The sequence below is a fragment of the Neolamprologus brichardi genome, chromosome 18, assembly GCF_056152115.1.
Source record: "Neolamprologus brichardi isolate AB-2024 chromosome 18, ASM5615211v1, whole genome shotgun sequence".
Lineage (NCBI taxonomy): Eukaryota > Metazoa > Chordata > Actinopteri > Cichliformes > Cichlidae > Neolamprologus > Neolamprologus brichardi.
The window spans coordinates 5,845,467-5,857,500 of NC_142121.1; positions in this window are offsets into that span (position 1 = coordinate 5,845,467).

Consider the following 12,034-nt stretch of genomic DNA (forward strand, 5'->3'; position numbering starts at 1 on the left):
TGAATCAACATCTTTCCAGCCTGTAGAAATTCTGAAAAGCTTTTAAAATATGCGACTGCACAATCCTGCTGCTCTTTGAAAAACGAACAGTACTTCCAAACGAGCTGTTAAACAGGGCTTTGTGTGATCTGCCTTTTGGTGAAGCAACTGGCCAGGAAGATTCAACACATTCAAGGGGCTTAATCATACTAAGTTCATTGATTCTCGTCCTCACTTTCCAGGTGCTCAACCGTACTCCATCAATGTCTTCTGAAGTTGTGTGTTTCAGAACAAAAGTGGAGCACATAATAGCAAACACTGAACACACAACTCCCCTGTCTGCTAAGAGCATGTCTTCCTTTTTTATACCACCATCAGTGACATGAAAAAAGATTATTCAAACAAATCTGCAATGGTATTTTCAGATTAACTTAGCCAATTAAACATTACAGTGGACTTAATTAATGCGGTCAACAATTCCTTAGGAGGTACCCAACATGAATTTAAAATAGCAGGCAATTTAAGAACACACCCCTCCCTCTCGGAGCTATCGTAACACCAATTTGTATCAAAAGCTTGATTAAATCAAAATTCAAGAATCGTCTTAACTGTCTGAGTTAGGTTCAGTCTTCACAGTCACTGGAAGCTCTAATCTTACCGACGTACAGGTTCCAGACCACAACTGAGGCAGCAAATCCAAAAGTGCTTTTCTCCACAGAACCAAACTAGGCCGGTCCTGAAAAGAGGTAACTAACAGGTGTTATACTAATTCATAATGTTTATTATGTTATTACACCATGCAGGCTGCACTTCATTTACCTCAGTGGCAATATAGTGAATTAGACAGGTGTAATTAATCTCGTTTGGCGTATAGACAGGTGGTCTTGTTATGTATTTAACCCATGTAGAAATTCTCTGCCCACTAACAATTTGAAAATTGTGAAAATTTGTTTATGCTTTTTTTTTATTTATTCCTTCTATTGTCTAATATAAGTTTGACCTGTGTCCACCAGGGGTGGTGAGTGACCTGGATCAACCCAGATAGCACTTTAGCTCAGTCCTACCACTAGTTGATACTAACTTATATTTTTTCTCAAGTGAATTTAGTAATTTACATAGCAAAAGTCCCTGTCCTTGAGATCGTCACTGTCTCCTCTGGCAGAGCTTCGACACCATTCAGAGGGAGACTGGGAACATTGAGTCTAAATGGACCATGTTCAGCACCTTCATTGCTGAGGCTGCACCACTGAGCTGGGGTCCGTGTCATGGTGGTAAACCCCTGTTATGACTGTGGTTTTACATCTCCTATAAACACTACAAGATTTGTATCCTATTGTATATAGTATTTTATTTTATTCTAGTCTGTTGTGTACAGTACCTTATTCTTATTCTTATTCTTATCATCTTATCCTATTCCAGTGTTTTCTAATTTTTGCTATGTAACTTTCTGCTGTAACAAAAGAAATTTCCCACATGTGGGACTCATAAAGGTTATCTTATCTGATGTTATCTCTTATCTTATCACCCAGGACTGACCTGATGTATTAAATGCACTGAAAAAGTAAAAAAAAACAACCAAAAAAACATGACCTTCACAGTGCTCACCAGCTGGCCCAGATGGGCGTACGCACGATTAAGCAGTTATATCATGGTGTCCTCAGCACCGAGGTGGGGCTGGTTACAAACTGAAGCAGATCCTGATGTGGCCTAACTATAGGGCGGAGCTGGTTGAGGATGAAATGAGGCATGACGTCTTCCACTGCACTGCGACCTTCTGCAGACTCAGACTCAACATGAACATAAATACTTTTTATTTTTGTACACTGATAAATTGTTAAATTGTTGTTAAAATGTTAGCTGTTATTATCAGAGGGGAAGAGAAAGGCGACCACATCAACAGCCTTATCCTAATTGTCCACGATCATTTGCTCCACATGAAACTTTAATTTTCTCTCTGCTCTAAATGTATGTAGTTTATTTATATTAATGTATTTGTATATTGTTATTTCACTTCCACTTCATGGACCGTACCAGAGAAATCAGGAGACCCTCGTTTATTAAAAAGATTTTATATAATTATTTTTAGAGTGACTCTAATCAATGAAGGGATTATTCTTTGTTCTGTTAAATGATTAATGCTGGATCAAACTAAAGGGTTTTCCAATAAATCAAACTTAAATCAAAGTATTTTCTTCTTTCTTTATTCCAGGATATCACTAATAATCTCATGGCAAAATTACAGTTTTCTGCAAAGTACCAGACTTTATGTTGGACTGGACTGACCTGATGAGGGCAGTATTACGCCCTTGAATCCTCCAGCCTACCGTTAGAGCAATAAAAGAAGAATAGCGGCAATGGGGCCATTGAGAGATCCCGAGTTAAGTTTGAAGACGTTGGTTTGGCGGTATCGGTTGTTGTTGCAATAATGTCTTCAGTTCAGCATCTGAGAGAGTTTATCAAGGAGAGATTAACTTCTGCTGCAGAAGAAATCTTCTCAGAGTTTGAAAAAACGATCGTCCAGTATGAGGAGGAGATCCGTCAGCTAAGACTGCTTAATATCAGACTCGGGATAAAGTCACACAATACAGGTGTGTAAATTTGTGGAGGTGTGGGGGGTTGCGGGATTGTATGATTTACTTGGGCATGATCTAAATGCTTTGCATAAATGCATTGATCTAAACTAGTAATACACCCCAGTAAAGTGTATGCAGCTATATCTGTGCAGTGTTGAGAAGGTTACTCTTAAAATGTTTTCCACTACAGATTACAAATAAATGGCCCAAATGTAGTTTGAAATGTATTTCGTTATTGCCGTGTGAATTATTGCTATTACTGAAGGCTACTAGCCACCTGTTACGTTCCTGTTTACCCCCTAATCTCCTCAGTATGTTCAGCTGGTGCTAATTGGCCCCACCTAGTCTGGTGTTGATAAAAGCATACCTGACGCAGGCTTTCAGGAAGCTCACTAGTCTTTGCCTTGGTAGCCATTTTAGCCAACCTGCTATGCCAATTTAAGATAAAACCTCTATCTCACTAACACTCTGGTATTCATCTCCTTTTTACTGTTGCGGCTTTTGAGCCGGTTTTCTGAGAATCCATCCTACCGACGAATCATCGTACCCATTGTTTCTGCGCATGCGCACAATACGAAATTAAGTTTCGAGCCGTCTTACCTTTGTGAAAATCAGCTAGAAAAATACTCTGACTGATAAAATTCAGTGCCAAACCATCCTGCCTTTGTGAATGTGATCTACAAGCATACTTTAACAGCTAAATTAAGTGGCAAATCGTCTTACCTTTGTTAATCTGAGCTAGAAACATACTCTGACTGGTAAAATCAAGTGCCACACCATTGATACCTTTGTGACTGTGACCTACAACCATACTTTAATGTGTAAAATGTAGTGGCAAACCATCCTGGGTTTATGAATATGAGCTACAAGTATACTCTGATGGGCAAAGTTAAGTGGCAAACCATCATACCTACTTAAATTTGTGGTGAAATTACTCTTTGAAAGCAGAAATGTGCATAAACTACTTACGGTAGGACGTTTTGCCAAAGTAGGATGGTTTGTCAGAACACCATAATGTCGTATAGAAAAAATATTCCCACCAAGCACACTCACCAATATTTTGTTTTCGAACTCCATTGCAGTTATTTCACACATTAAACCTTTGATAGAAAATAATAAAACAAAAGTAAGCTGCAATAAATTACAGGTAGCAGTAAAACTATTAACTCTTTTATGCTACGTCCACACCAACATGGGTATTTTTCTATTCATTTGGTCCTTTCGTCCGCACATAAACAGTGTTTCGAATCACCGAAAAGGTTGGAGAAAACTCAATTTTTGCATTTACCTGTGGTCGAAGAATACGGAGTTCATCACACAATGTCAGAGATGTGTGCCTTTCACATCACGCTGTGCGCCATGTTATTGTTTACATGAGATTAATTTCTGCAATGGCAGATAGTAAGATTAACAGTATTTTGAGTCTATCTGCAGTTTTTACACACTTGCATATACACAAGCAGCTACTGTCCCTCCATTTAGAAAGGCGGCGGTGTCATGGTGTAATTATTTTACGCGTAGTTTTTTTTTTTTTTTTTTTTCCCCTGTGTAATAATATTCAACATTGCTATCAAAAAATGGGTTCAAAGACATAAACAACTGTGGGATACTGTTTGTGCATGATTTGGACAGCCTAGCGCATCCTCCCGATGCAGGGGAAACAAATTCTGTTGGGGGTACCTACCTTTTTTTTTTCTTTTTTCTTTTTTTTCCCTGCCCCGTTTGGTTCTTTTGCCATCAGAATTATTGTCTAAAGGCAAGGAAAGATGCCCAACGGATTTACTTTATAGGGATATAGGGAAGCGCTGTATAAGGTTCCTGATGTTTGGGTGGCTGACCGGGATGGATTTTCTCCAGTCACTTTCTCGTCATCCCTGACGTGCTCTCCGTTGTTTTTTCCCTGCTAATTTTAGCAGCCAGCTTCGGTATCACGTGGTATAAGGCTCCGCCCTTGTCATTTGTTGAGTAGGAAGAGTGAGCGCTTGTCTTCATGCAGATTACGTCCCGGATCAAAATGCGGTACAGTCGTCGTCGTCATTTTTTTTTTTTTAAATCGTTGTCATTTGGAAATGAGATCGCACATAAGTATGAATTGAGATCGCGATTTTCTAACGATTAATCGTGCAGCCCTACTTACCCTCCAAAGAATTGTCAGAAGGAGTCCGAACCACAAAACAAGCACGTATTCTTGGAAAAGTGGTTGCAGGAGGTGAGCTGGCAAACAAATGATGAACGCACAGAGATTTGGTGCAGAATGTGCTGTGAAAATCCCACTCTAGCGGACAAAAACAGTGCCTTTTATATGGACGCAAACTCGCGTTGCAACTTCTTATCTTGTGCGCGTCTTTTATATTGAAAGCCAATGCGGCCCATATGGAAAAGAAATAGTAAAAACTTATATGACTTAACTCATGAAAGTGGCCACTTTCTCATTACTTTCATATATTGTTTTAGTAAGTATTCAAAACATACAAGTTTCATTATATACTTTTTCAAGGGATCTTATATCTGTGTTTACTCTTGTCTGCTTTTCATACAAGTTTCACACAAGACAGATACAAACTTTATAAGATTTATATATATCTTTTCCATATGGGGGACTACTTATGTGCACCCGTGTAAATAACATAATGTTCTGCCGGGTGTGTTGTTGGTTTTCCCTCGATTTCTGAGTCGACAAGCGCCTCTGTTACTGGGACCAGTAATTTTAAGAAAGGCCCCCATTGGAAATGCATTATTGCTCAGTCTGCAATATCTTTCCCAGAACAAACACCAATTGCAAATAACATACTAAAAATAAACCTGAAAGATCTGTTTAGAACAGCGTACTATTTTGCAAAGAGTGAACTACCACTGGCACAATTTAGCAGTCTTTGCAAACTTCAAAAAGCAAATGGCCTCGATCTTGGTTCCACTTGCCTCTTATCCGTGACTTCAGTGGAAATTTCAAATTCAGGATCTGAAACAGACTGATTCATGTTCTACACAGTTCTTACAAGTTCATAGAAATTTCTGTTCAATTAGAACCAAGTATTTGAGTTGATGATTGTAATTTTTATACAATGTTGTAATTTGTGTTTCAACAATTTTTTGATTAATGTTTTGTTTCCGTTACAATATTATACATTAAAGTATAATAATGTAACGGAAACAAAACAGGAAACAAAACATCAATCAAAAAAATTGACTCAAGTGTAAGAACAGGCGTCCGTTACAACTTATATCTAAAAATATATAGTTTAATGCATTGGTCAAAAAACAACATCAACATCACCCAATGAACACATGACTATGAGTGAATGTTTCTGTGGCAGCATCTGCAAGAATGCAAGAGCCCTTGAAACCATAAGGTAAATTCTCAATAGGTGACCCCTTTTAATCCTTCTTGATTCTTCTTCCTCCCTTTGTTGAACATGAAGGTCTGGATGATCAGCAGGTCAGTGACCAGGAAAGGAGCTCCAGTCTGGACCAGCAGGACACAGAGCCTCCAAAGATTAAAGAGGAACAGGAGAAAATCTCCATCAGTGGGGAAGGAGAGCAGCTTGAACTGAAGCAGGAAGCTGAAAGCATTTATGTCTGGGCCAGAGAACAGCTGGATTTGATGTGGAATCCTGGAGTAAAGCTGACCAGAATAGGTATGTAAAAGTGTCATATACAGATTTCATAATATAGAAATGAATATGACTCATCAAAATGTCAAAAAGACACATGGCGTGCATTACTGCCTGGGATACTGCCTCACTGAAGACATGTTTTCTGTTAGCATAGTAAAATAAAAACTGGATTTCAAATCTTCTGTTTAATAAAAAACAAAAAATTCCACCATATTTAAGTCATATTAGTCCAGAACTGTACACAGTATGTAGAAAAATGTTGAGATGATGAAAACTGGCTTATTGGCCACAAGGACCAAGTTGGAGTGGCAAGCTGTACGCCTCATAAATGATGACTTTGTGCATGTAGACAGAATTCTCCGCTGTTCACTGCATGAGAGAGAATATTTGAATATCGCTCACATATAGAATAGAATAGAATTCAACTTTGTCATTGCACATGTCACCGGTACAAGGCAACGAAATGCAGTTTGCATCCATCCAGAAGTGCTTTAGCCATGATATAGATATATTACAAATATATATTAGCAATAATATAGATATGTGAGTATATTACAGAAATGGATCTATTATGGTATGTTATAATGTACACGGTATGAAGTATGTTATGAATATGCTTTATCTATAAGTATGTACAGGCTGTAGTGAGTACAAGCTATGAACAGGATATAAATATAAAAAAACTATACAGAATATGAAATAAAAAAAAACTATACAGAAATATGAGATATACAGCTATACAGAAATGTGAACTATGCAGGTTATAAACAGTTGTAGATTTAAAAATTATCGTATTGTACAGAATGATTATTTACACAGAATTATACAGTAGTGCAGTTAAGATAAGTGAGATATGTGGATAATTTCTACAGAAGCTATATAAAGTGGTTGTGAGTGGTGGTTCAGTCCATGTTATTATTGTGTGTATGAGGGTACAGTCGTCCATTGTGTGTGTAGATGGTTGTGGGTGTGTGTATGTCCAGTCCATGTGTTTAGTGTGGGTCAGATGTCAGGAGGCAGAGTTCAGGAGTCTGACAGCTGTGGGGAAGAAGCTGTTCCGGTACCTGGTGGTCTTAGTCCGGAGGCTCCTGTAGCACCTCCCAGAGGGCAGGAGGGTGAAGAGTCCATGTGATGGGTGACTGGGGTCTTTGATGATTTTCCCAGCTCTTTTCAGACACCGCTTCCTGTAGATGTCCTTTATGGCAGGAAGTGGTGCTCCGGCGATGCGCTGGGCAGTTTTCACAACCCTCTGCAACGCCTTCCGGTCCTAGACAGAGCAGTTCCCGTACCAGACTGTTATACAGTTGGTCAGGATGCTCTCGATGGTGCAGCGATAGAAGTTCACCACGATGTCTGAGGACAGGTGGTTCTTCCTCAGAGTCGTCAAGAAGAAGAGGCGCTGGTGAGCCTTCTTGACCAGCTTGGAGCAGTTGGTCGTCCAGATGAGATCCTCGGAGATGTGAACTCCCAGGAACTTAAAGCTGCTCACACGCTCCACAGCTGTCCCCTTAATGTAGATGGGTGGATGTGGGTCAGCATTCCTCCTGTAGTCCACGATGAGCTCCTTGGTCTTCTCAGTGTTAAGTAGCAGATTGTTTGTGTCGCACCACTCAGCCAGACGATCCACCTCCTCCCTGTAGGCGGCCTCATCGTTGTCAATGATGAGGCCAATCACCGTGGTGTCATCTGCAAACTTAATGATGGTGTTAGAACCACCGGCAGGTCTGCAGTCGTGGGTGAAGAGGGAGTAGAGGAAAGGGCTCATCACACAGCCTTGTGGTACACCGGTGTTCATTGTGATTGTAGATGAGCAGTGGTTATCCAGCCGGACATGTTGGGGGCGGTTGGTCCGTGCAGCAGCTGGGCATCATGTGGAACCCTGAAGTAAAGTTGCACAGAATAGGTATGCAAAACCTTAATAGATAGATTCCGTTTTGTATTAAGAAATCTATTTCACGTTGGGTCCTAATGAGACCTCAGAGATATGTTATAGAGACACATGACAAATCTAAGGACGAACTGCAACAAGGAAACTGACGTAATATTCTAAGAGCCAAAATGTCTAGCCCTCCAAGTGTCGCCCCTGTCAGGACTGTCCTAAGTTGGAAATAATTAAGTTGAGTACAAGAGAGAGGAAGACACCCTACAATGAGTTGAAACATTGTTAATTATTCCTGCATATACATTTTTGTCATTCATATTGTCACTTTTTTTTGTCCCTCACAAATTGCAGTCATCACTCCTTCTGCCACATTTTTCAAGTGACCTATATTGAATATCAACATGTAAAAAAACAAACAAAAAAAACCCCCTGAATTATGCTTTTGGTGTGCCACCTCAAAGTTTTCAGTAGCCCCCATATGGCCACCCATATGAATAAAATTCTAGAGGCACCCCTATACATTATGACTAAGTACATCCACTGGACCTTTTGTGGATAACATAATTATCCCCATTAGGACTGAACAATCAGTTTAAAATATTGATTTGAAACTAAGCTTTTAACAAACCACACAACAATATGATAGTTGTGCCCTTGTGCCATGTGTTTCTGGTTCTTTCTTCTTCTGTCCCTTTTGGATTCCAGCACAAGGCCTGTGCAGTGATGTTATTGGTGGATTTGCTGATTGTGTGGCCAATCCATCATCACTTTCTTTCAGAACTGGTATTGCTATTGGTTCCTGGTTTGTTCTTGACTACATTTTTTTTAATCTTCTCTGGCCACTGGATACAGAGGATTTGCTGCAAGCAGATGTTGATGAATGTCTATAACATACAGAGCGCTGTCTTTGTCCTGCTCCATGTTTATGAACTATAGAGAAGTATAGGTTTGACCCTGATTTTAAAAATGCTCCGCTTGGTGGAATTTCTGACCTCTTGAGTTTCAAACATCTTTTTAAATTATGTTGTTTCTTTTTTTTCTTCATTCATACATAAGGCACACTCTCGATATCTTGATATTTAAGAAGTGAAATGAAGTTTATTGGATTTACAGAAAGTGTGCAATAATTGTTTAAACAAAATCAGGCAGGTGCATAAATTTGGGCACCACAAAAAAGGACATGAAATCAATATTTTGTGGATCTGCCTTTTGCAGAAATTACAGCCTCTAAATGCTTCCTGTAGGTTCCAATGAGAGTCTGGATTGTGGTTGAAGGTATTTTGGACCATTCCTCTTTACAAAACATCTCTAGTTCATTCAGGTTTGGTGGCTTCCGAGCATGGACAGCTCTCTTTAACTCACACCCAAGATTTTCAGTAATTTTCAGGTCTGGGGACCGAGATGGCCATTCCAGAACGTTGTACTTGTTCCTCTGCATGAAAGCCTTAGTGGATTTTGAGTAGTGTTTCGGGTCGCTGTCTTGTTGAAAGATCCAGCCCCGGCGCAGCTTCAGCTTTGTCACTGATTCCTGGACATTGGTCTCCAGGATCTGCTGATACTGAGTGGAATCCATGTGTCCCTCAACTTTGACAAGATTCCCAGTCCGTGCATAACACCCCTTGTTATGCCCAAATAGCTAATTTTTAGTTTCATCAGCCCACAGCACCTTATTCCAGAATGAAGCTGGCTTGTCCAAATGTGCTTTAGCATACCTCAAGCGGCTCTGTTTGTGCTGTGGGCGGAGAAAAGGCTTCCTCTGCATCACTCTTGCAGATTTTTCTTGGTCTGCCACTTCGAGCCTTAACTTGAACTGAGCCTGTGGTCTTCCATTTTCTCAATATGTTCCTAACTGTGGAAACAGACAGCTTAAATCTCTGAGACAACTTTCTGTATCCTTCCCCTAACCATGATTGTGAACAGTCTTTGTCTTCAGGTCATTTGAGAGTAGACCCCCCATGTTGCTACTCTTCAGAGAAAATTAAAAGAGGAGGGAAACTTACAATTGACCTACATTTATTCACCTGTAAATGTAGGTCAGGGGTCACTGAGCTTACTAAGCCAATTTGAGTTCCAATAATTAGTTCTAAAGGTTTTGGAATCAATAAAATGACAACAGTGCCAAAATTTATGCACCTGTCTGATTTTGTTTAAACAATTATTGCACCAGGCAGGGCCGCCCACTCTCCCCTTCACTGTTTGCAATTTCTATTGAACCACTAGCAGGAGCAGTTAGACAGAATTCAGTAATTAAGGGCATAAAATGCAAGAACGTGGAACTTAAAATCAGCCTTTATGCAGATGATTTGTTACTTTCTCCCCAAAACTCACAAACCAATATCTCTGGGGTGATTGAATTGATAAACTCTTGCAAGAATATCAGATTACTCAATTAACTGGCCAAAATCTACAGTCCTTCTGATTAATTGCCCCTTCCATAATTCTTCTTCTACACCACTGCAATCGGGAAATATAAAATATTTAGGTATTATCGTTTTTCCCAAGCTTGCAGATCTAACTAAATGAAACCATATCCCACTTTTAAAGAAAGTAGAAGGTGATCTGGCTAGGTGGAAATGTCTACCCATATCACTCATGGGAAGGGTTGCCGCTATAAAAATGATGGTCTTACCAAAAATAAATTATTTATTCTCAATAATCCCAACTAAACCGCCACAAGATTGGTTCAGGTCTCTAGATTCATATGTCCAAACTCCTTTGGAAAAATAAACCCCCAATTATTAGCTTAAAAACACTACAAAAGACCAAGGATAAAGGAGGATTAGAACTACCTAACTTTCAGCACTACTTCTTCAGTTTATCTCAGGATGGCTAAAACATACCTTCTTAGACAAACCTTGGCTAGATGTAGAACAAGCACTTTGCAATAATCTAGAGATTTCAGACCTAACATTTATCAGCTCAAATATCCAACGACATGAATGCTTCAAAAGCGTCAGCATCAGCTCTTCTCTGACAGCATGGTGGGAGTTTCTAAATTTGACGGAGTCTTCATTAATCCCATGCAAACGTACACCTATCTGGAACAACCCTGACATATTACAAAACAATAATATGATAAACTTTCCAGATTGGAGTGGTGCAGGAATCAAATACTTGGAACATATATTAGAAGGAACAGAATTTATTCCATTTGACAGACTAGTTACACAATATGGGATCAACAAGAAAAGCTTTTTAGAATATCAACAAATTAAATCCATAGTAAAAAAGAAATTTAAAGCGGGTCAAGTTGAACTACAAACGCCACCAAGTGTGGTACAATTTCTTACTCTTAAAACCCCCAAATTACTTTCCAAAATATACAGAATGCTTTCTAAAACGGATGAATCAATATCACTTCCTATTGCAAAATGGGAAGCGGATTTATCAGCTTCCCGGCTTTCCAGATTACAACTGGCTGAGGAGAAGGCTACCTGTGGGGACCTAATCAGGTCGTAAGTCCCTGTCTAAAAGGATTGTAGCGATTCAATCCAGTCCAAAAGCATAAAGAACTATTTTCCTAAAACAAAATAAGACAAATGAATGAGCTCATGTTGCTGAGGGTGGAGAATCTGATTACTTGCGCGGGAGTCTCCACTATCAGCAAAAAGCTGGTGTGAATGCATGTGAGTGAATTTGTGTGACTGGACCAAAGTTGGGATGACTAACTTTTTTTAATTTCCTAAGCTTGGGTGAAGCATTTTTAGTTTGACACATGAGATGTGTCAAAAAAGGGGGAATTTAAGGTTTGAAATAGGTTTTAGGATCATTTTATGACTTTTGGAGTTTTTTGATAATCTAGATATGGTAAAACTGAGGCAGAAATTGTTATTTTTTTAATGTTAAGGTTAGAGGATTAAAGTGAACTGAATCCTGTTTAGAAGATAAAATGCCGGTGTTTATAAGAAGTAGTGTACAAAACTTTAAGGGAAACTGTGGGAATAAAAGATATAGGGAAACTAGTGAAGATTGTGGGAGTAGAAAAT